Genomic DNA, 25,836 nt, shown 5'->3' on the forward strand with positions numbered 1-25,836 from the left:
TCCTCTTGAAAGTACATAAATGTCCCCCTCTGGCCGGTAGAACGGAATAGCACGTAAGCGTTATACAGTGCCATCTGGATGATATACACGGCCAGCTTCTTGTACCAGATTTTTGTTTTCCGCAGGGCACTGTACGGCTTCAGTACCTGATCTGAAAGATCCACTCCGCCCATGTACCTATTGTAATCCAGGATACAATTAGGTTTGGAGGTGTGGGTACTGGTACCTCGTACAGGGACGGAGGTGGTACTGTCTCCGTGAATTGTTGTCAGTATAAGGACATCCCTCTTGTCCTTATATTTGACCAACAACATATTTTCGGTGCATATTCCCCTGCTTTCACCCCTTCTCATTACTTGGGCAATGTGCGTTTTTGGGAGGCCTCTTTGGTTCTTGCGCACAGTACCGCAAGCTGCTGTACCTCTTGAACCAAGGGCCTTAAACAGGGGGATGCTGGTGTAAAAGTTATCCACATAGAGGTGATAACCTTTATCCAGGAAGGGGTGCACTAAATCCCAGACAATTTTTCCACTAACACCTACGAGGGAGGGGGGGCATTCTGGCGGTTCAATTCTTGAATCCTTCCCTTCATATACCCTAAACCTGTGGGTGTACCCTGAGGTGCTTTCACACAGCTTATACATTTTTATGCCATACCTTGCCCTCTTACTGGGAAGGTACTGGCGGAATTTAACCCTTCCTTTAAAATGTATAAGGGACTCGTCTATGCAAATGAATTTATCTGGGATGTACATCTCTTCAAATTTGGCACTGAAATGATCAATGACCGGCCTGACTTTGAATAGCCGGTCAAAGGTGGGATCATCTCTGGGTGGGCACTGTGCATTATCGTTGTAATGCAAAAATTTAAGGATCGTCTCAAATCGAGCCCGGGGCATGGCCATACGGTAAAATGGGGTGCTGTACAGAACATCTGTACTCCAATATTGCCTAATTTCTGGCTTTTTTACTATGCCCATATGAAACACCAGACCCCAAAACGTCGTCATCTCTACTGCATCTACAGGGGTCCACCTAGCAAATGATGACGTGGGGTTTTGAGCAATAAACTGCTGGGCATATAAATTAGTTTGGTCCACAATTAAATTTATAAAATCATCAGAGAAAAATAATTTGAAAAAGTCAATTTCTCTGAGACCTGTGGAATCAAATTGGATTCCTGGCATGGCCAAAAACTCAGGAACCTGGGGCTCAAAATTGTCTGGTGGTGGGGTCCATACGAGATCAATTATTGGGGGGGGTCTCAGCTGCTCTACGGGGGCGTCTTTGAGGGGGTCCCTCATCACTAGAGGAGGAAGAGGAGCTTAAGATGAATCCTTCAAATTCCCCGCTTGCCTCACTGGCTGTGTCAGAATCAGAGGCAAGCATGGCATATGCCTCCTCCGCTGAATACATTCTTCTGGATGACTGGGATGACAATTGGGATGACATTTGGGATGCCATTTGGGATGCCATTTTTATTTTTGTGTTACTGGTAGTGAAATGTTTCAACACGTGTATAGTGTAGGGGGGGGGGTACAAACTTTATTTCAACCCGGGGGGTATGTAGTGTGTAGTGTGTATGTAGTGCAGAAAAAAAAAAATACTTTATACAGGAATTTGATCCCAATTAAAAAAAATAAAAATTGAAGGGGTTAAAAAAAAAAAAAAAAAAGCTCCTGCGCCAAAAATTGAGCACAGATGTTGGTCAGTAACGTCCGTCACTGAACAGCGCTCAAAGGCAACAGGAATTTGATCAAAAAAAAAAAAAAATAGATCAACCCTGTGCCGAAAAAGCTGATCAGTGATGTACGTCACTGATCAGCGCACAGTGGCCACAGGACACCCACAAAATCACAGTGTGTGTAAAAAAAAAATTAAAAAAAGACCTCACAGCAGCCTCAAAAAAAAAAAAAGTGATCAGTGATGCAACACTGATTACCAGTGAGGGGCAGCAGGTGCACAACCTTTGGTGCAACTGACAGTGCAACTGGCAGCAACTGACAGGTATATATATATATAAAAAAAAAACCTGCGCCCCCAAAAAGTTGCTGATCAGCACAGATATACTGATCAGCACAAAAGGGGGGGTAGCAGACACAAAATATACACTCTCTATCACTCTCTGTCACTATCTCTCTCTATCTCTCACTATCTATCACTATCTATCACTATCTATCACTCTAGGACACTGCAGCAGCAGCACTGACAGTTATATGTATAAAAAAAAACCTGCACCCCCAAAAAGGGGGGGTAGCAGACACAAAATATACACTCTCTATCACTCTCTGTCACTATCTCTCTCTATCTCTCTATCTCTCACTATCTCTCACTATCTATCACTCTATGACACTGCAGCAGCAGCACTGACAGTTATATATATAAAAAAAACCTGCACCCCCAAAAAGGGGGGGTAGCAGACACAAATCTCTCTATCTCTCACTATCTATCACTATCTATCACTATCTTTTACTATCTATCACTCTATGACACTGCAGCAGCAGCACTGACAGTTATTTATATATAAAAAACCCCTGCACCCCCAAAAAGGGGGGGTAGCAGACACAAAATATAGCTCTCTCTGTCACTATCTCTCTATCTCTCTCTATCTCTCTCTCTATCTCTCTATAACACTGCAGCAGCAGCAGGAAGTCCCAAGAAGTCAGATCCAGGAAGCGTCCAGCACGCTACAAGCAGTGATCAGGTAATCAGGTAAGGTATTTGCAAGGATCAGGTAAGTATTAGCAAGGATCAGGTCAGTATCACGGCAGATAGGCACGGTGACCGCTCTGCACGCTATTCCAGACCGGAATGGCGTCTGCAGCGCAGTCACCGTTAGTTTAAATGTCGCGCCTTGGCTGTGATTGGTCCGTGGGTCCCACGGACCAATCACAGCCTTGGGGGCAGGTGGGGTGAGGGTGGGGTGAGGTGTCATCGTCACCGATGACCCCCTCATGCCCCCTGACGCCCGGCGGTGATTGACACCTGTGTTACCGAGCGTCTGATTCGCTGGTAACACAGGAAAACGCTGTGAATGGCTGTTCACACTGAACAGCCAATCACAGCGATCGCCGACGGGGGGGCGGCATCGCAGCCCCCCCCTGGGCATGCAGGGACATGTCTGCTGTCAGGGACAGCAGACATCGTCCCTCTGTCACTGCGTCTCGAGACGCAGTGACAGTTTAAAGTCATGACGTACATTTATGCCATGTGTCGGGAAGTACATCCCGGCCATGACGTAAATGTACGTCAAATGTCGGGAAGGGGTTAAAGTAACTGGGAGTTTTCCCGGGAGGCCGGCCGAACATGAGGCCGCTTGTTGCACACTTAGCTCCACCCACTAAAATTGGCCAGGGACACCGCCGGTCAGAGACAGAGACACAACTAAGCCTCAGCCTATGTCCCCATATGGCCCTGCCTCCTCCCGCTGCTGCACTGGGCTGCGCGGAAGAGACTGGCAGCGCTGCAGCAGCACAAATATGCATAGGCATGCGCACAATTGCACACAATATTGATTTGTGGCCGCTGCCGGTCAGGACTGCATTACTTGCCTGCCGCCGCCGAACTCCAGCCCATTCACCAAATCGATCATGGTGGCTGGGTGTTGTGTTACCACTGCAGAGGTGCTGGCTGGGCTAAATTGAAGTCAGCCCCCGGCCCCGTTCCTATAGGTGTCAGAGCGCACAATGCTGTGACGTCACAGAGTGCACCAGTCCTCCCGCCCGCACTCCCATTCTCCTGCTGCAGTGCTGCGGCCTCTCAGAGCTAGAGGCACGCTACAGAGCCATCACTCAGCACCTCCTCACAGTGATAGCCGCGCTGAGCAGGAGCCAGCGTGAGCTGCGGCCAGGCAGCCAGTGATCCTCCTAGGAGGAAACAAGGTAATTTGGTTGGGTTTGGGAAAATATGCCAGGCTGCAGTTAGGAGGCTATTGCTGCGGGATGGGGAGGGGGAGACCAGGGGAGCAATGCTGGGTGGGGGTACTGTAAGAGGATGCAGCAGTGTGTCTCCCATTTAAAATCAGTATGGATTAGGCTGGTTTAAGGTTAATGGGGGCCACTAGTGCACGCTGAGGTGTTCAAAGTACCCAGAAACCCCCCTGACAGATCTTTTTTCAGAGACATATTTGTCCCTGCAATAGCCGAGCTGCCCCGCTACTGCCGCGGAGCGCTGACAGTTGTATAGGCAGTTGCCTGTGTAGTGTAATCTCAATAAATAGATAGTGGTGCTGCACTCTGTCTAAGTTGGTTGAAAATGGGGATCAGAGTATCATATGGTCTATGTGTAAATAAGTAAAATAGCACTGATTAATCAAAGTATGTTTACTTGTTGGAAGATTCAGAAAATGAGCAGTGTACTTGCAACACAGTAAAAGACATTAATATAGGCAGTATACGTCACAAATACAAAATGAAAAAAAGCATGCGAGTATAGGCCGATATGTGTGACTAGCAGACGGCTGCATGTATAGGGCGGCTGACAGGTCCAGATTGACGATGTTGCACACCTTAACCTTCCCCACAGTCCTGATCCGAGCTGGCCCCTAGGCACCACCCAACCCATATCTCCCATCAAGATATGGCAACAAGAGTAATAAGTAAGTTGGCTGAAGTGGCTGTTAAAGAACTAGCACTTCAATGCCATACCATCTTACAGCCTTACTTTACACCCATAGCCCTGCCTTCCCTTCTCTGTGCCCCCCTAGCCCTGCCTTCCCTGCTCTGTGTCCCCTAGCCCTGCCTTCTCTTCTCTGTACGCCTCTAACCCTGCCTTCCCTGCCCTGTACCCCTAGCTCTTTCCTCCCTTTCCTGTGCTCCCCTAGCCCTGCCTTCCCTTCTATGTGCGTGTGCCCCCCTAGCCCTGCCTTCCCTGCCCTGGGCACCCTAGCCCTGCCTCCTCTTCTCTGTGCCCCCCTAACCCTGCCTTCCCTGCCCTGTGACCCCCTAGCCCTTTTCTCCCTTCCCTGTACTCCCCTAGCCCTGCTTTCCCTGCTCTATGCCCCCCGTGCCCTATCCTCCCTTCCCTGTGCCCCCTAGCCCTGCTTTCCCTGCCCTGTGCCCCTATAGTCCAGCGTTCACTGCCCTGTGACTAACCCTTAGTCTAGGCTTCCCTGCGCTGTGCCAAACACCCCCTGCCCTGTGCACCCTAGCGCTGCCTTATCTTCTCTGTGCGCCTCTAACCCTGCCTTCCCTGTGCTCCAGAGCTCTGCCTTCCCTTCTCTGTGCCCCCCTAGCCCTGCCTTCCTTGCCCTGTTCCCCCTAGCCCTGCCTTCCCTTTTCTGTGCATATGCCCCCCTAGCCCTGGTTTCCTTTCCCTGTGCCCCCCTAGCCCTGCCCTCCCTGATCTGTGCCCCTATAGTCCAGCTTTCACTGCCCTGTGACTAATCCTTAGTCTAGGCTTCCCTGCCCTGTGCCAACATCCCCTTGCATTATATAATATAGATATGAATGAGAAATATGCTTTTCAGTGTAAACAGATTTTTTTTCCCCATCATTGTTTCATAAATGAACGGTGTAAAGGGTACTTGTTTCTTATCACGGCCACAATCGCAGGCATCGTGTGCCTTAACTTTAAGGCACACGATGCGACGCTATGCCCACAATTTCCCCATAGGCTTCAATGTTAAAATTTTTAACATTGAAGCCTATGCGATGGACCCGATTTGTCCATAGGCTTCAATATTAAATTATTTTAACATTGAAACTGAGTCCATTTAACATATAAAAAAATGGGAAAAGGCCGAATAAGGGCCATTTCTCATTGGGTATGGCCCCGTCATGTGTGTAAAAAATAATGGCCCCCCATTGTGGCCGCCACCCCCACGATTAACGCGAACCCGAAGCGTGGCGAGCGCAGCGAGCCCGCGAGGGTCGGCGGTGCGCGTCCTCCGACCTTTTCATTCCCCTACTATCCACGTCGGCGTGGAGTTGAGAATAGATTAGTGTGGCGAGCGCAGCGAGCCACCGAGCCCGAAGCGTGGCGAGCGCACGCTGATACCTGTGAAGCCCGCGACGGGACGCAGGGATCTGTGAAGGTATCAGCGTCCGCTCGCCACGCTTTGGGTTCGCTGCGCTCGCCACGCTTCGGGTTCGCGTCAATCATGGGGGTGGCGGACACAATGGGGGGCCATTATTTTTTACACACATGACGGGGCCATACCCAATGAGAAATGGCCCATATTGGCCCTTTTACCATTTTTTACTATGTTAAATGGACTCAGTTTCAATGTTAAAAAAATTTAACATTGAAGCCTATGGACACGATGGACCCGATTTCTCCATAGGCTTCAATGTTAAAATAATTTAACATTGAAGCCTATGGAGAAATCGGGTACATCGCGTCGTGTGCGTTTTGGTATGCACCCGACGCGGCCGACACGATTTTTTCCGACACGACCACCACGATAGAAATCGTGGTGGCCGTGCTAGGAAACAAGTACCGTGTAAAGCCCCATACAAACACATATGTTTAAAAACAATGTCTAGTGTAATCACTCAATATCGTTATTGTGATGTCACTGAATGATATTGTTCACCAACACCATTCAGTGTGTATGCTCAATTCATCCAACAAGGTTGTTTTTAGTTTTATTTCTGGTAGATGGGGTGGTAGTAGTAGTACGTTTATTTATAAGGCGCCACAAAGTGTCCGCAGCGCCGTACATAGCAAACAAAAAACAAATTACAAGGTAACGTACAGGGTGTGTTGAAAAATACAGTATAAATAGGGGTGTAGCTGGTAGAACTAATATCAGCATCAGTTCAGAAGTAGGTGTCAAAATTGTCGAGGAGACTGAAGATGAAGTAGAGGAAGGGAAGAACAGGACAGGAGCACAGGTGAGGTAATGAGGTAGGGTGAGTACGTGAGGAAGGAGGACCCTACTCATAAGAGTTAACATACTAAAAGGAGGTGGGTGGATGAACGAAAAACAATAGGAAAGTAGAAACGGATGGGAACGGAGGCAGGATAGGAGGATCAAAAGAGGTTAGGAGGAGGGATAGGCTAGTCGAAGAAGGTGGGTTTTGAGGGAGCGCTTGAAGGAGGTAAGGGAATCAGAAAGCCTGATGGGTGGTGGGAGGTTGTTCCAGTGCAGGGGGGCAGCGCGAGAGAAGTCTTGGACACGGGAGTGGGAGGAGGTGATTAGGTGAGAGGTCAGTCGGCGGTCAGCGATGGAGCGAAGAGGACGGTAGGGAGTGTGGATAGAGATCAGTGAAGAGAGGTAAGGAGCGGTGGAGGAGGAGAGAGCCTTGTAGGTGGAGGTGAGGAGTTTAAAGAGAACTCGGAAGGGAATGGGGAGCCAGTGAAGAGATAGACAGAGGGGGGAGGCGGAGGTAGAGCGGCGGGAGAGGAAGATGAGCCTAGCAGCAGCAGCATTAAGAATGGATTGGAGAGGTGCGAGGTGGGTGAGAGGTAGCCCAGAGAGAAGTATGTTGCAGTAGTCAAGGCGGGAGATGACAAGAGAGTGAATGAGAATTTTGGTCACGTCAGTGGAGAGGAATGGTCTGATGCGTGAGATGTTGCGTCGGTGAAAGCGGCAAGACTGTGAGAGAGCACGAATGTGGGGGGTGAAAGAGAGGGAGGAGTCAATGATGACACCGAGGCAGCGCGTTTGGTCGGTGGAGGTGATCTCTGTTTCACCAATGCTGATGGAGATAGTGGGAGAAGAGGGGATGTTCGGGGGATGGAAGATTAGAAGTTCAGTTTTAGCCATGTTTAGTTTCAGGAAGCGTTGGGTCATCCAGGCTGAGATGGCCGTGAGGCATTCGGAGACCTTGGACAGGAGTGATGGGGATAGGTCGGGGGAGGAGAGATAGATTAGGGTATCATCAGCATAAAGGTGGTAATGAAAACCATAGGAGCTGATGAGGGTGCCCAGAGAGGTGGTGTAGAGGGAGAAGAGGAGAGGGCCAAGGACTGACCCTTGGGGAACACCGACTGGCTGCGGGGTAGTAGGAGAGGAGGAGCTCGGAGTGGAGATGGAGAAGGAGCGTTCGGAGAGGTATGAGGTGAACCAGGAGAAGACCGTGCCAGTGATGCCAAAGGAGCGGAGGGTGTTGAGAGGGTGGTCAACAGTGTCAAAGGCAGCCGACAGATCAAGCTGGATGAGGATAGAGAAGAGGCCTTTGGATTTAGCCGATAGTAGATCGTTAGTGACATTGGTCAGGGCAGTTTCAGTGGAATGTAAAGGGCGGAACCCAGATTGGAGGGGGTCTAGATTGGAGTTGGCAGTAAGGTGGCTTAGGAGACGATTATAGGTCAGACGTTCTAGGAGCTTGGAGGCAAAAGGGAGGAGGGAGATGGGCCTGTAGTTGGATGGAGAGTTGGGGTCCAGATTAGTTTTTTTGAGAATTGGGGAGACAAGAGCATGTTTGAAGGAGGAAGGGAAGATCCCAGAGGATAGGGAAAGATTAAAGAGGTGAGCCAGGTGAGAGCAGACTGACGGACTGAGACGACGGATAATATTGGAGGGGATAGGATCGAGCGGGCAGGTGGAGGGAGAATCGGATTGAAGGATAGAGTGGACTTCAGCGGCAGTGGTGGGGTAAAATGAGGACAGGGGTTGGAAGGAGGGGAGTGGAGATGTAGGAGGGGAGGAGGGAGAGGGTGAGGTCATGGCAGCAGTGATGGCAGTCCTGGGAGAGCAGATTTTGGTTGAAAAGTAGGTAGCAAAATCAGCGGCTACGGTGGAGGACGGAAGAGCTGGAGGAGGGGGGGGAGAGCAAGGAGTTGAAGGTGGCGAAGAGCCTGCGGGGATTGGATGATTGGGAAAGGATGAGGGACTTAAAGTAGGATTCCTTGGCCAGAGCAAGGGCAGAGCTGAATGAGGAAAGAATGAATTTGAAATGGAGATAATCCGCGAGGGAGCGTGATTTCTTCCAGAAGCGCTCAGCAGTGCGAGAGCACTTTTTAAGGAATCGGGTGATAGGCGAGTGCCACGGTTGGGGGTTGGAGCATCGAAGGGGGATAGAGGAGTGAGGGCAGGCAGAGGTAAGGGGCCCATCTTATTCTGTCTGGGGCCCCAAAATCTTTAATGGCAGCCCTGGAGACAGGCTGTGTGTTATTGTTCCGGGTCCCGGGACCGAGTTCGCTGCTGATTGACAGCCTGAGCCACCGGCTCCATAGAGGACAGGATAGCTGAGCGACGGCTCAGCTATCCAGTCGTATCTGACACAGCAGCCTGCGGCTCAGTGACTGGCTGAGCACGCAGGCTGCAGGGAGAAGGAGGCTTGGACCTGCTTTAGGAGTCGGAGAGGAAGATGCAGGCTCTCTCTAGTTGTTCACAGCCTGTCCGCCCCATCTACATAAGTAACAGTAAGGCAGTACTTTATATATATATATATATATATATATATATATATATATATATATATATATATATATATATATATATATATATATATATATATATATATATATATAGAGTGTGTATCCTCCAACTGGAGGTGTGGGGCACTCTCCAGGACAACTTTATATAAGCTGAGGTTGTCCAATCATAAAGACATCTTGTTCAAAAGTACAAAGGGGTTTTATTGGTCCAACATCGTCAATCCAAACATGCCCCAACGTTTCGGTCCAAAAGACCTTTGTCAAGGAGCTTTATGTCTGGTGTAATTCTCGCGTATCATTAGGAAGAGGTTTCTAAGCCTCAGATACGCGAGAATTACACCAGACATAAAGCTCCTTGACAAAGGTCTTTTGGACCGAAACGTTGGGGCATGTTTGGATTGACGATGTTGGACCAATAAAACCCGTTTGTACTTTTGAACAAGATGTCTTTATGATTGGACAACCTCAGCTTATATAAAGTTGTCCTGGAGAGTGCCCCACACCTCCAGTTGGAGGATACACTCTATATTCTGGGCATCACAACCCTTTGTCGGGCACCCCATTGTTGTGCTTTGTATCACAAGTGAGAGTGCGGTCTCTCCATCGAATATATATATATATATATATATATATATATATATATATATATATACAGATTAGCAGTATGTATATGGGACGTAACGTCTAAGTGGCATTATGGTTTGTGTCATATAGAGTCGTTTGTAATGGGCATTGCAGTGTGTGGCACATTGTGTAATGGGCATAGCAGTGTGTGGCATATGTACAGGGCATTGTGGTGTGTGGCATATTGTGAAACGGCCATTGTGGTGTGTGGCATAATGTGTAATGGGCATTACAGTGTGTCATAATGTGTAATGGACATTGGGATGTGTAGCATAATGTTTAAGGGACATTACAATGGGTGACATATTGTTAATGGGAATTGGGTACTTGTTTCCTAGCACGGCCACAATCGCGGGCATCGGGTGTCATTTTTAGTGGTATACGACGCGACCGACGCGATGCCCCCGATTTTCCCATTGAAATGCATTGAAAACAGTCAAAATCGGGTCGGTCGCGTCGTATGCGGCTAAAAAAGGCTTAAATGGTCCAGACGCGATGCCCGCGATTTCCCCATAGGGAACAATGTTAAATGCCTCAATTAAGCCGCGATGCCCCCCGATTTCCCATAGGAAACAATGTTAAATGGGTCAATTTACCCAAATCATCATAGGGAACAATGGTAAATGGCCCAGAAACCCCCCAAAACACCCCTGAACAGTGAAATGTCCCCCCAAAAGTCTTTTACGCCACCCCACGATCAACGTGAACCCGAAGTGTGGCGAGCGCAGCGAGCCCGCGAGGGGCGGCGGTATGCGTCCTCCGACCTTTTCATACCCCCACTATCCACGTCGGCGTGGAGTTGAGAATCGAATAGTGTGGCGAGCGCAACGAGCCACCGAGCCCGAAGCGTGGCGAGCGCACGCTGATACCTGTGAAGCCCGCGACGGGACGCAGGGATCTTTGAAGGTATCAGCGTCCGCTCGCCACGCTTCGGGTTCGCTGCGCTCGCCACGCTTCGGGTTCGCGTCAATCATGGGGGTGGCGGACACAATGGGGGGCCACAGGTAAACGCTTCCCTTCGCGGGCTTCACAGGTATCCGCTGCGCTCGCCACGCTTCGGGCTCGGTGGCTCGCTGCGCTCGCCACACTATTCTATTCTCAACTCCACGCCGACGTGGATAGTGGGGGTATGAAAAGGTCGGAGGACGCGTACCGCCGCCCCTCGCGGCCTCGCTGCGCTCGCCACGCTTCGGGTTCACGTTGATCGTGGGGTGGCGTAAAAGACTTTTGGGGGGACATTTCACTGTTCATGGGTGTTTTGGGGGGTTTCTGGGCCATTTACCATTGTTCCCTATGATGATTTGGGTAAATTGACCCATTTAACATTGTTTCCTATGGGAAATCGGGGGCATCGCGGCTAAATTGAGGCATTTAACATTGTTCCCTATGGGGAAATCGCGAGCCCGCGAGGGGCGGCGGTATGCGTCCTCCGACCTTTTCATACCCCCACTATCCACGTCGGCGTGGAGTTGAGAATCGAATAGTGTGGCGAGCGCAACGAGCCACCGAGCCCAAAGCGTGGCGAGCGCACGCTGATACCTGTGAAGCCCGCGACGGGACGCAGGGATCTTTGAAGGTATCAGCGTCCGCTCGCCACGCTTCGGGTTCGCTGCGCTCGCCACGCTTCGGGTTCGCGTCAATCATGGGGGTGGCGGACACAATGGGGGGCCACAGGTAAACGCTTCCCTTCGCGGGCTTCACAGGTATCCGCTGCGCTCGCCACGCTTCGGGCTCGGTGGCTCGCTGCGCTCGCCACACTATTCTATTCTCAACTCCACGCCGTCGTGGATAGTGGGGGTATGAAAAGGTCGGAGGACGCGTACCGCCGCCCCTCGCGGCCTCGCTGCGCTCGCCACGCTTCGGGTTCACGTTGATTGTGGGGTGGCGTAAAAGACTTTTGGGGGGACATTTCACTGTTCATGGGTGTTTTGGGGGGTTTCTGGGCCATTTACCATTGTTCCCTATGATGATTTGGGTAAATTGACCCATTTAACATTGTTTCCTATGGGAAATCGGGGGCATCGCGGCTAAATTGAGGCATTTAACATTGTTCCCTATGGGGAAATCGCGGGTATCGCGTCGCGGCCATCGCACCCGATTTTTTAGTGCATGCGATGGCCGCGATGCCCCCGATTTTTCCTCACGATGCCCACGATCATGATCTTTGTGGCCGTGCTAGGAAACAAGTACCGGGAATTGCAGTGTGCGGCATTTTTGGAAAGGGCAGTACCCCTTGAAGTGAGGCCGCATGTATGTTTTGAAATGTGTGCATTATTTATTTTTAAAATATCTGTATGTGGGGCACATTTTAACTGTTACAACTGGGAGCCATATAGTCTAGAAACACCCCTGTTTGTTTCACCAGAATGCTATGTGTGTGTGTGTGTGTGTGGGGGGGGGGGGGGGGGGGGGCGCAGGAAATGTTTTGGCTTGGGGGAGCAAACACATGATTGCTGGTTTCAATTGTACAGTTTCTGTTCGTAGGTTGCCATATACATACTTGCTATGGTGGTATGCAGCTCTTCATATATTTTTTTTCCACCAGCCACTGCGCCCTTTGGTTGAAACATGACACACCCCTTCAATGTTGCGCGACACTGCCCTCGGTGCATTTTGCTAGCATCTAAAATCTCCCTCATTTTGCTTTTCAAAAGTAGGCAAGTATGCAGTAGACCATGTGATACTCCAATCCTATGTTTCAACCAACCTAGACAGATCACCACTATCTATTGTTTACCCATTCTAGGTCACCCATTGAGTGCAGCAGCTAGTCGACTCGAAACACACCTTCTCAGTGCACAGATAATACCCTACTATTCAGCGTAATCTCCAGTCTGAGGTCAGCTGACTTCCGCAATTGTGAAATCCCAGAACGTATTTCCCAGGTAAGTATGTAGATGGTTTCTTCTACTTCAAGGATTGCACGTTAGATTTCCAAAACTGTTTGTTTCTTTTTATTATACGTTAAAACAATATGTGAGATCAACAATATTACAGTGTAACTTTTCTCTCGCAGGAGTAATCACATGAAATACACTACCATTTCAATGCAAATTTTATTAAACCGGAACCTGGCTGTTCTCCACTTGAATTCCTCGCTTGTCAGGCTCTCACAATAAACATAACATATTATCCTACCTTTGACGCTAGGAAATAACAATGGTAAATTCAACAACACTTAATTACTCTACACTGTAAGTGAATCATATAATAACACTCAGACCAAGTATTTCTGACTTATTGCGCAATAAGGTATACCTATGTGTAGCTTAGCATTGTCTAAACGTGACTAAACTGTTCTATAAAATTGTTTCTTTAAATTGAACTGTTCTCTTTTAGGTTGAGCTGCTGGACACTGACTATAATAGACGTAGAGGTAAGTTGACTGTAATTTCCTGCACTGACTCTTCCTATTTTGGTCTTTGCAACTCTGTATCTCCCACTCTGAAGATCCTGTTGGGGGCGTCCCCTGGCCTAACGAAAGCCGGGTTTAGCCCCTGGTATGGATTATATACTTTCTTCCCTGTATGCTAGGAAGCGCTCCCTGTCTCTTGCGAATAGGATGTGGCTCCCTTGCGTCTACTATGGACGTGGATATGTCTCTTTCTTTTGGCGTCCCCTGGCTGCTTGTTAGCCGGGTTTAGCCCTATGTGTGCATCTGTCGATGTAAGCGAGACGCGTGGCAATATTATGACTGTCGATGCTTCACAACCTCTCACTGGTACTTGTCGCTCCTCAGGCTCAGCCACCCAGTCTTGTTATACCTGACTAAATATGCTCCTGAATCTATTGTGCTGTATAGTTAGTCAGGAAGGACACACAATCGACACCATATTACTGTGTCATCATTTATTCTGGCTGTTTCCAATGTGACGCTTATCCACTCATTGAGGTCACTGGTTACCCTGACAGCAGGACACTTGTCTCAGATAAAGTAGCTGTAACTTAGCAAGCAGCTGTACTGTTCCTCTCTTTTTATACAGGAATGCCGCACTGTTACCCACTGTTATGGTTTTAATGGCATTCTATGTCACTAATTATTTGTGGGCACTTGCTGGAGAAAGCAACAGTGTATATGTGACTAGCTGATGCTCCGATTCGGCTAAACTCCTCTGTGCAAAATATGACAGGCTGCAGCATGTCACAATGCCTCTTGCAGTCCCTGTCCTTCTCTATCTGTGCTGCGCTGGCTCAGTATTTAGGCTGGGAATGTCTCCTCCCTATTAGGATGACTTATAGGGGCTGCAGTTGCACTATGCTGCGTATATTATGGGGGTTGGTCCAAGCGTGAAGGTGGCTGCCTTTTTGGGGCCGGGTTAACACTCACCACTCCCCTGTACAATAAGGAACAGCCGCTCACCGCCGCCCTCAACTCCGCCTCTGGTGCCGCCTCCGTCAACGCTGATGCGGCCTCTCAATCTCCCATGACATCGGAGCTCTTCCGTCAGTAATGGCGCCGCCCCTGTGACGACGCGGCCCGCCTCTTCTCTGACGCGACTCCCTCAGTCTTCACGATGGCGCCGTCTGTCTCCTGCACTTGCCGCCGGACTCTGCCCGCTGCTGCACACCAGGATTCCCGGTAATCACTCTCCGGTACACAGCACCGCTCTCTGTCTCTTATCCAGCTGCGCAGCTCTGCCTTTTTTTTACTTTGCCTCAGGGACTCTGCGCGCCTAAAACAACTGTCACTCTCTTTTATAACTTCTTCCTCGCGCTGGGTACCGTCCCGCTCTGCCCTCGAGCAGAAAAACTTTATTTAGCAAAGCACTATGGTTCACATAGCTTTCCCCTTCTAACAGGGAGATTCCATCAGGCTGGGTTGAAAGTCTATGGGGAATTCCCTTTAGGATAGTCCACTGCCCTCTGGGAGGGGTTCCACCTTTTTATAGTAATAAAAATGGCGTTATTCTGTCTACTAAAGTCTGGGCTGCCTTCTGTGAAGGCACTTATCTATATAATGGCAGAGTATGTCATATCCCCTATGGGGATGGCGTAAATCACCAACCAAACTATGTAACATATATACATTTATCACACAGGGCTGGCTCAGATGTGGCTCCCTACCTCCCACTGGAACTACAGGGGCCATTGCAGGGCTGCATGAACGCCAGAGCTGGCTCAGTGTGTATTCTTACAATGATTTTCTGGCTGCGCTGGCTGTAGCAAAGGACCAAACAGGGCTGTAAGGGTTGTTGGTGCGGTGTAGCTGCATCCACAGACTACTCACCATGGTCAATTGCTGCAGGCCAACACAAGGTGAATTGTCGGGTGCTTGCTGCTGCAGCTTCTTTCATGTTCCTGTCTCCAGCCAGCTCTGCTGCCTCCTTCATTGTGCTGGCTAGAGAACAGAGCTACCTCAGGCAGCACCTAAATATGCTACCATCCTGGAAGGACCCTGGGTACTTGTGTATTATCTGGGCGCCCGATTTTTTTATCTTATGTTATTGTACAACCAAAGATCGGTCGCTTTGCATCGCATGCGATGCGATGCAACGCGATTGGACCCGATTTTTAATTGTACAGGCACCCAGATGCCTGATTCCTATGTGAAATGCCCCCCAGACCCGATTTTTGATTGTACACCCTCCCTGATGGGTAATGACTATGTCAAATGACCCCCATTGTTAACGCCACCCCACGATCAGCGCCAACCCGAAGCGTGGCGAGCGCAGCGGTACGTGTCCTCCGACCTTTTCATACCCCCACTATCCATGTCAGCGTGGAGTTGATTTTATATAGTGTGACGAGCGCAGCGAGCCCGAAGCGTGGCGAGCGGACGCTCATTACTTCACATGTATTCCGCATCCCCTCCCTGCGCTCACCACGCTTCGGGCTCGCCACACTATATAAGATCAACTCCACGCCGACGTGGATAGTGTGGGTATGAAAAGGTCGGAGGACCCGGTAACCCGGCGGGGGATGCTTAGAGCATTCCAAAATTTTTAGTTTAGAGAATCTCCCCCCTAGTGAGATCGCTTAGAAAATGCCCTGAAATTGCCCCGTGTGTGAGCCCCATTAGTGTAGGGTGCTTAGTGAAGTATAGTACACAGTTACACACATAGCCTGTAGTTTTGATACACATTAGGAGGCCAGTTTTAGGGCCTGTATGTTTTTAGGCTAGTGTGGATGGGAACGCTATCCTGTTTATAGTGTAAGTGCAGCTTTGAGTGAGGGCTGCTGTGTTCATATCCAGGTGCTGAGCTAACGTGACACATCCATCTATGTAAGTGACAACTGTGATCCTAGTGAGTGTGTGTTGTGTTTGCAGGCTCTTTCCACAGAGCCAGTATCAACAGCCTGAAGGTGAGAGTGTGTAAAGTGAGGTTAGCGCCAGGCAAACATACAGGGTCCATTCACATTTTGCAGTCCCTCCAACACAACACAAGTTATTAAGCTTTAGTCATCCTGTTACCGATGTCTTGACATATAGTGATGTACTAATCCCACCTACTGTTATGCTGGCTCCACCCATTGTTGATTTGGTGCCTCCCACATGAGGCCACTTCCAAAAAATTTCCAGGGCCACTTTTAGTTCCCAATCCATCCCTGTATGTAGGTATGGGTGCAAATGCTCTGGTGGGTTTGCCTTTAACTGGAATAGGTATACAACAGTGATGTCACACTAATGGCCCTCCAGTTGTTGTGGAAGTACACATTCCACCATGCTCTGCCACAAATTTGATATAGTGGTTTGCTTAAAGTGTGGCAGGGCATGCTGGGACATGTAGTTCCACAACAGCTGAGGAAACCATGAGTTTGACACCACTGGTATACAACATTTTATTAATGTACTTACCAGCATGTAGTCAGCAAGGGATAACTCCGGTTCACCAGCTTCGCCTGTAGGACTCTGACTACTCCCCTAAATATTGATGAAAATGTATGGGAATTGGTTTATTGTATGTGAGCACACTTACAGCAAAGGTACAGGTTAGGATAAAGTACACATGTAATTACCTGAGAAGTAGTGCCTGATAATCTCACTACGCATCAGATTCCCCCTCTGCGTACCCCTCACTACCGTAGGTGTGGTAGTTTCTGCTTCCTGCACGACTGCTGCATTGTCATCCTCAACATAAGAAGGTTGGGAGAGGGCTATGTTGTTTAACAGGGAAGCGGTCATCTATTAGAATGAACTTAGGTCTACAGTCATTAGGTCGACCCCACTAGGTCGACTGGCAGGAAGGTCGACCTGACTTAAGTCGACATGGGCCAAGGTCGACATGACTTAAGGTCGAATTTGCATAAAGGTCGACATGAGGAAGGTCGACTGGTCATAAGGTCGACATGGGTTTTTCAATGTTTTTTGAGCCGACATGTGCCGACAGGCGGTATTTCATGCGCTACCATCCACTAGGGCGTGGTGGAGGTTATTAAAGCTGTGGCGAGCGAAGCGAGCCACCGTGCCCGAAGCATTGCGAGCGAAGCGAGCAATGCGAGGGTCCGATTCTCATTGCCAACTGTGTCCATGTCGATTATGTCGACATTCGGGTAAAAAAATAGTGAAAAACCCATATCGACCTTATGACCAGTCGACCTTCCTCATGTCGACCTTTATGCAAATTCGACCTTAAGTCATGTCGACCTTGGCCCATGTCGACCTTCCTGCCAGTCGACCTAGTGGGGTCGACCTAATGACTGTAGACCTAAGTGTGGTCTGACAGATGTACCGATTCCGTTTAACATGCAGCAAGCCTGGACCAGAGCCAGATTAAGGTCTAAATGGGCCTGGAGCTGAAAATGATCAAGGGCCTATTATGCGCAATAATAGGGGTGGTGGCCAGCACCTAATAATGTGGGGGGCATGACCAGTGTTCTGGTTAGGTGGTCTGCTCATGGGTGTGTCTCTATTTGTGTAAATACTTTCAACTAATTATATATGCCTGGAAAAGGCAGGAGGCTGGCATAGGAAAAATGCAGGGAGATATATTGGCGGGTGCCCTCCAAAGGTGCACCCACAGGATGCCAATGTCCTAAGATACTTGCGGGGTGAGGCGGCATTCAAGTCATAAAAAGAATACTGAAAGCCAAAACTTGGTAGACAACATTTCAGCACCTTTTATATGGTCACCTAAATTTACCACACCATATACCCCTTATACAAATCATGCAACACAATCGTAACCCCCTTATACTGTACTTGCCTCTTACACATTATGCCACATGGAATGAGCCAAAATTCACACCGATTGAGCCAAAATTCACATTATGCCACACAGATTAAGGCAAAATTCACATTATGCCACACAGATTAAGGCAAAATTCACATTTTGCCACATGGATCGAGCCAAAATACACACTATACGAGGCATGTCCAAACAGTGGCCCTCCAGCTGTTGTGAAACTACGTGTCCCAGCATGCCTTGACATAGTTTTAGCATTCCCTAATAGCAAAACTGTGGCAATGCATGATGAGACTTGTAGTTTCACAACAGCTTGAGGGACATCATTTGGACATGCCTGCACTATACTAAACAGATTGAGCAGTAATGCACAATATGCTTAATAAATAGGGGCATTGCGCGCCAAAGGCGCGCATTAAAAATTTACACCATAATGCCCATTACATGACAAGCCTCACACCATAATCTCCAATACATATTATGCCAAACACCATAATGCCTATTAAAAATTATGCTACATACAGTAAGGGCGGGATGTACTAAAGGGAAAATGCGGTAAAACCCCCGTTTTACCGCATTTTTCTATGTACTATTACCCAGCCACATCGTTATCGCAGGGCAGGGTATCGCCACCCTTGGGTGGCGATACCCTATAGAAGCCTATGGGCTTCTTTTCGCCGCGTCGCCGCAACCCCGCCACCTCGCCGACCCCCCCTCTCCCCCTCCCTTGGGCTTACCTACTTGCAGGTCCTCCTGGACCCCAGAAGGTAAGCCCTTCCTCCCCCTATCAACGCAGACGGACGTCCTTCCGGCTGCAGGGGGGAGGAGGAGGCGTCGGGGACAGCCTGCTTAGCTGTCCCCGGCGTGTAGGCATCAGGAGCCGGCTGGGAGGTGACGAGACCCCCCGCAGACCACAGTACAGGTATCGCGGGGGGTCTCCGTTACCGCACCGCGATGCCAGCCGCATATGTTAGTAGATATGCGCTGGCATCGCGGCGGACAGCCGGCGAAGGGTGCGGCGATGTATATTAATACATCCCGCCCTAAGTATTGCTTACCTACATGTTCATTGCCAGGGGTTCCATGCACATTGCCAGGGGTTCCATGCTTGTTGCTATGTGGGATTACAAGCTCATTGCCAAGGGGAATAGATGCATGCGGTAACTGGGGGCAGGGGCGGGCTGGGCCGGGGGGCAGGGTGCCACATGCCCCCCGGGCCGGTATGTAGTGGCTGGGCCGGGCCGTCTGTGTGGATTGCCCGGCTGCTGCTGTGCTGTCTCCGCGTCCTGCTGCCATACACAAGTCTCCGTGTATGGCGACGGCCCCTTCAAAAATGGCCGCCGCCTCGGAGGAGACAGACACTAGAGGTACTGCTGTACCTCTAGTGTCTGTCAGAGGATGACAGCGCGACCAGCGCTACCCGGAAGTGCGGCTGGTAGCGCTGGCGCGCTGTTTAAATGGAACCCCTAGGCAACGAGCATTTACCTAGGGGTGGGGGAAGGGAAAGGAAAGGAAACTGCCCCGGAACAGTTTACCTGCAGTGGTCGCCGGCGGGAGCGCGGGTGACACTGCACCAGGTCTGTCAGGGGAAACTGCATGTAGTGAAGGGGCCCTGGAGGACCTCATGGAGGATGGGCTCGAGCTGACCCTGCTACAAAAAGCTGCCTGTGTTGTAAGTACATTGATTGCTCTACTTGGACTTCTACATATAGATATTCTGGTGTGTGTGTGTGTGTGTGTGTGTGTGTGTGTGTGTATGTATGTATGTATGTATGTATCGGTAATGAACAAACAGTGGCACTCCAAAACATGTTTATTGGGCATTACAGTGTGTTGCCATATTTGTAATGGGCATTGCAGTGTTGCCATTTTGTGTAATGGGCATTGTTTAATTGGCATTACGGTGTGGCAATATGTGTAATGGGCATTACGGTGTGTGGCAATATGTGTAATGGGCATTGTGGTGTGGCATTATGTGTAATGGGCATTGTTTAATTGGCAATACATTGTGTGGCATTATGTTTAATTGGCATTACGGTGTGTGGCATTATGTTTAATTGGCAATACAGTGTGTGGCATTATGTTTAATTGGCATTACGGTGTGTGGCATTATGTTTAATTGGCATTACGGTGTGTGGCATTATGTTTAATTGGCATTACGGTGTGCGGCATTATGTTTAATGGGCTATACGGTGTGTAGCAATATGTGTAATGGGCATTGTGGTGTTGGCATTATGTTTAATGGGCATTGTTCAATTGGAATTACGGTGTGTGGCATTATGTTTAATGGGGTATACGGTGTTGGCTTTATGTGGTATGGGCATTACAGGTAAAATTTTGCATACTAGAGGGGAGAGGATAGGTCGGTGAAACAATGGTGATGGGCCACTTGCTTGTGTTGCCCCCCAGGCTGAAAGTTGCCAGCCAGCCCCTGACTGGGGGACAGCCGCTGCCGGGCAGAAATGACAGCCATTGACAGCCGGGCAGAGAGCAGGGGGCTACCTGACTGTATTCAGAGCACTGCATGTCCTGGCTATTTGAAATAATACCCCTTTCACACCAGAAAATGTAGGGACTTACCTGGGAATATGGTCCCAGGATCATGCAGGGACATTCCCAGTATGGCCCCTTTTACACCAGCCTAGTCCCTGCATTTTCTAGTGTGAAGGGGAGAGAAAACTGCCCCCCTTTAAACAACCAGCTATATCTTCAGAACCAACTGCCCCATTTACATGTAGGCTTCGAATGATTTTGGTCCCGTGAAACTGGGCCGTTTGGTTCCAGAGAAATCTCTCCTCAAACAACATGAACTGCCATGAAATTACATTTCAGAAATGCAAAAAAAAAATTGGTTTACCCGCAATATCTCTAGAACCAATGAACCCATATGGACCAGCCTGATTTTAGATTAAAGGCCCAGCGATATGGGTTAGACTGAGATCAACCTCGAGCTTCTGTGATGCCGGCGGAGGAACTGGCAGCCGTTGGAATCGGGTGGAGGTCGGAATTAGCGGGGCCCATGTTATCCTATGGCGAAAACGTTCCAGCTTTGCCTGGTGGTATCTCTTGTTCCCGGGGGGCTAGCGACGCGGGGCCGGGCTCGTTGGAAAGCCCTGGCCCTCAGCTACAAAATAGGCCTATTTGGAGAGTGGGCCTGGAGCTGTAGCTCCATCAGGCCCATTGATAATCCGGCCCTGGCCTGGACAATCATCAATACTTTTGCTGGGTGGTAAAGCAGTATTCCTGATGACCTGTCCAAACACCTGAAATGACCAAAGGTGCATTCCACAACATTGCGAGTGGCATCGTGTGCTTTGTTATAGCGGTGCTGTGCAGGGCCTTCTGGGGATCACAAAGGTGTCATGAGCAATGGAAGACACCCATATCCTGCATCACCTTTACAGAAAAGATAGGGTCAGTGCAGTATATGGTAATGTAATGTATGAGTAAGTGTGACAACTACAATATGCCTTAAAAACTGTTAAACTAGAGAGACTGTTTCCACCTATATTTTGCACATATCGGAGGGGAGTACACACTACAGTGCCACTTTAGATGTAAAACAACATCCACATTAGTACAGAGAACACTTACTGTTGGTAATAACTGGTTGTAACAACAGGTATAGGCATATTTTAGCCACAATTAATGCATATTGTAATGGTCATGAGGTTTTATGTAGTTCTGGGTATATTTACAGACTATAGGGACACTCCACAGGAGTAAAATAATTTATTAGTTTATAAAGTTACACATTTTAACAATAACAATAAAGGGGAAACATTTTTATATTTTAAAATGTCCTTACCAAGTAACCACCCCTCTGGCATTTGTTGGCCCTGGAATCGGTCCCAGAGGGCTGAGTGCCACAGATTATAGGCGTCATGGCAGTTCCCTGGGTAGCCTGCAACCACACTTAGGATAGAGTGGACTTCAGCGGCAGTGGTGGGGTAAAATGAGGACAGGGGTTGGAAGGAGGGGAGTGGAGATGTAGGAGGGGAGGAGGGAGAGGGTGAGGTCATGGCAGCAGTGATGGCAGTCCTGAGAGACGAGATTTTGGTTGAAAAGTAGGTAGCAAAATCAGCGGCTACGGTGGAGGACGGAAGAGCTGGAGGAGGGGGGGAGAGCAAGGAGTTGAAGGTGGCGAAGAGCCTGCGGGGATTGGATGATTGGGAAAGGATGAGGGACTTAAAGTAGGATTCCTTGGCCAGAGCAAGGGCAGAGCTGAAGGAGGAAAGAATGAATTTGAAATGGAGATAATCCGCGAGGGAGCGTGATTTCTTCCAGAAGCGCTCAGCAGTGCGAGAGCACTTTTTAAGGAATCGGGTGATAGGCGAGTGCCACGGTTGGGGGTTGGAGCATCGAAGGGGGATAGAGGAGTGAGGGCAGGCAGAGGTAAGGGGCCCATCTTATTCTGTCTGGGGCCCCAAAATCTTTAATGGCAGCCCTGGAGACAGGCTGTGTGTTATTGTTCCGGGTCCCGGGACCGAGTTCGCTGCTGATTGACAGCCTGAGCCACCGGCTCCATAGAGGACAGGATAGCTGAGCGACGGCTCAGCTATCCAGTCGTATCTGACACAGCAGCCTGCGGCTCAGTGACTGGCTGAGCACGCAGGCTGCAGGGAGAAGGAGGCTTGGACCTGCTTTAGGAGTCGGAGAGGAAGATGCAGGCTCTCTCTCTCGGCACATGCGTAGTCTCAAACAATCGGTACCCAGGGGACCGATTAAAACAGAATCACCCTCCTAATGTAGCATGTGTGCATCAGATCAATTGCATCAGATAGATCTATCTGAAGTGAACAGAGTGAAAGTTTAGCCCAGGGTAAGATCAGATTCCTTGATGAGTTCAAGCAAAATCTGCATAATGTATGGGGCTTAATTACATGTGTTTTTGCTGTCTGTGAAAAGTATTTTCTTGGTGACAAAATCTGACGCTGACACCTATAGGATTATAGCAGGGACTGCACTCTTTCATGAAATAAGATAACTACAGATTTATTTATTAACAATTATTTCGCATTACGATTGGGAACAAACAGTAATACATGAAAGACTGGGTAAAAAAAAACAGACATAAAGGTAGGAGGGGTTCGATCAGGTATGGTGTTGTCTTGTGCTACCCTCAAAACGGTCCCATGTACCCACCTGCACCATACTTGCCTACTTTTGAAAACCAGTTTCATGGAAATTCCTATAGCATACCTCCCAAATTACCCGACGGGAAAAGGCAGAGCTACAGGTCATGTGGGCATGGCCTCTATAATCAGGACAGTTCGGAGGTATACTATAGTACTAAAAGCAGAAAAAGAAAATAAAAGAATATAAGTATTGTACTGCATCCATATATAGCTTGCATAAAACACTGGGCGTTCCTCTGTTCCAGTTTCCTGCCCGCCCCCTTCCTTCCCCTGACAGTGCAAGCACTGTCAGGGGAGGGAGAATTATACTGGCTGAAGGTGTTCACACCTTCTGCATATTCGCGCATGCGCAGAACCCCACCATTGAAAATGTTGCCGAAATCGGAACCTACCTAACAGGTCTGAATCAGCCCCAAAGTGCATTATACACTGCTACCCCATATTACACACAGAGCCATATTACATTATACACAGCCCCCACACACACATTGCACAATGTGCAGTTACTCCCCCATATTACATTATATACAACTCCCTCATACTATAGTACATTATATACATTCACCCCATAATACATTATAAACAGCCTCTCTATATTACCTTATAAACAGCCCCCCCCCCACACACACACATTGCACAATGTGCACACATTTCTCTCCCATATATAACAGCCCACACTCCCCAGAACACACAGCACTCACCTGGCTGTGTTGATCCTTCTAGGGGAGTGCAGGGACCGTGTGTGTGGTGGGAGCACGCAGTGTGGTGAGGGGAAGTATAGGGCAGCTGGTGACAGGAGCAGGCAAAGCAGCAGGAGTAGGGCTGAGGCACGGAGTGTGGTGGGCGGAGCCAACCCCGGAAGCCCAGGCTGATGCTGACTCTCCTGCAGTGCTCCTTCCGGCTTCCTCAACGTGACAGCAGCAGCTCGGCCACCCATATCCCCACGGTGGCTGGCAGTGATGTTACCGTGCAAGCCCCGCCCCCATCATTTTATTTTTTTGGATTTTATTGAGGGACCAAAAAAAAGGGAGGTGCCAGTATGTTTCCGGGGCAGCGGGAGGCTAATGCAAATAGCGGGAGCCTCCTGCTGAATGCGGGAGGGTAGGCATGTATGACCTGCACTACTCCCATGACACCAGGACATTGATAATTTTAGCCAAAAAAAAAAGTTATCCAAATTTCCCCTCTTCCATTAGTTATCTGCAAATGTGTTCTTACCATGGATTTTTTTTTACCCCTTTTCTAACTGAGAACTTCCACTCCATTGGGTGGCATTTCTGTAATGTGTACCTCTATTCTACTCTGTCAGCGGTGACCTTTGCAGTGCACCCCAGATGGTTGCCTCAGATGGTTCTTATTGTAGAGAAATGGAAATACAAAGCGCTCACCTATTGGGTGTAGTACATGAGAGCATAGGCGAATCTAGGGGGTGGTCCGGGGGTGCACCATGGGGCTTTCCAACGAGCCCAGCCCCGTGTCTCTAGCCCCCTGGGAACCGGAGATACTGTCAGGCAAAGCTGGAACGTTTTCCCTATAGGATAACATGGGACCCGCTAATTCCGACCCCCACCCAGTTCAACGGCTGCCAGTTCCCCCTTCGGCATCACTGAAGCTCGAGGTTGATCTCAGTCGAACCCAAATCGCTGGGCCTTCAATCTGATACCAGGCTGGATCCATATGGGTTTATTGGTTCCAGGGATATTGAGGTTAAACCGTTTTTTTTTCATTTCTTAAATGTAATTTCATGACTGTTTATGTTCTTTGAGGGCAGATTTCTATGGAACCAAACAGCCCAGTTTCACGGGACCAAAATCATTCAAAGCCAACTCAAAAGTTCTTCAATATGATACTGGGCTCATGTAAATGGGTCAGTTGGTTCCGAAGATATAGCTGGTTGGTTAAAGGGGGGAGGGAGAGGGGAGTGGTTGTCTCTCCCCCTCACACAATGCAGGGACTAGGCTGGTGTATAAGGGGTCAGCCTGGGAATGTCCCTGCATGATCCTGGGACCATATTCCCGGGTAAATCCCTGCATTTTCTGTTGTGAAAGGGGTATTATTTCAAACAGCCATGACCTGCAGTGCTCTGAATACAGCCGGGCAGCCCCCTGCTCTCTGCCCAGCTGTCAATGGGCGGTATTCAATGTGAATACCGGCGACGTGCAGCGAATCCTGTTTAGCCACTAACTCGCCACTACTCGCTGCGTTCCGGAGCCTCGCCGGCTCCGGTATTCAACGAGTCAGGGGCTCGCTGCCCCTGACTGGCGAATTTGAGCGGACGCCGCAGGGAGCCTGAGGACGGTGGCAGGCAGGGAGATGGAAGTCTCCCTGCCTGCCCCAGAACATTTGTGGGGGAGAGGTGGGCTCCCCGGTTGCCAGGCAGCACAGGCTGCCCCCCGGGGGTGCCAGCAGGGGACCGGGTATATTCACTACACCCGATCATGCATATGTAATGATCGGGTGAAGTGAATATATGAATATCTAATGAGCGGCTCGGCTCCGGCCCCCTGCTGGCTGCTCTGTGTAAAAAAAAAATAATATATATATATATTTTTAAATTAAATATATATTCATGTGCTTACAGCACATGAATAAAAATAGCATGCCCCTCCCCTCAGAATAAAATT

General features: G+C 49.2%; 1 long non-coding RNA gene across 1 annotated transcript in view; it reads right to left on the reverse strand.

The window, feature by feature from the left end:
- Positions 1–24,995, reverse strand: part of LOC146060232 (uncharacterized) — a 31,990-nt gene extending 6,995 nt beyond the window's left edge. Inside the window, exons 1-2 of the long non-coding RNA XR_014470404.1 lie at positions 23,914–24,995; positions 16,748–16,813 (exon numbers count right to left, since the gene is read on the reverse strand). This is a non-coding gene — a long non-coding RNA (uncharacterized LOC146060232). The remainder of the gene's footprint in view (positions 1–16,747; positions 16,814–23,913) is intronic.
- Positions 24,996–25,836: the final 841 nt, after the last annotated feature.

This window comes from Crinia signifera, chromosome 2, assembly GCF_055691185.1.
Source record: "Crinia signifera chromosome 2, ASM5569118v1, whole genome shotgun sequence".
In the NCBI taxonomy this organism is placed as follows: domain Eukaryota; kingdom Metazoa; phylum Chordata; class Amphibia; order Anura; family Myobatrachidae; genus Crinia; species Crinia signifera.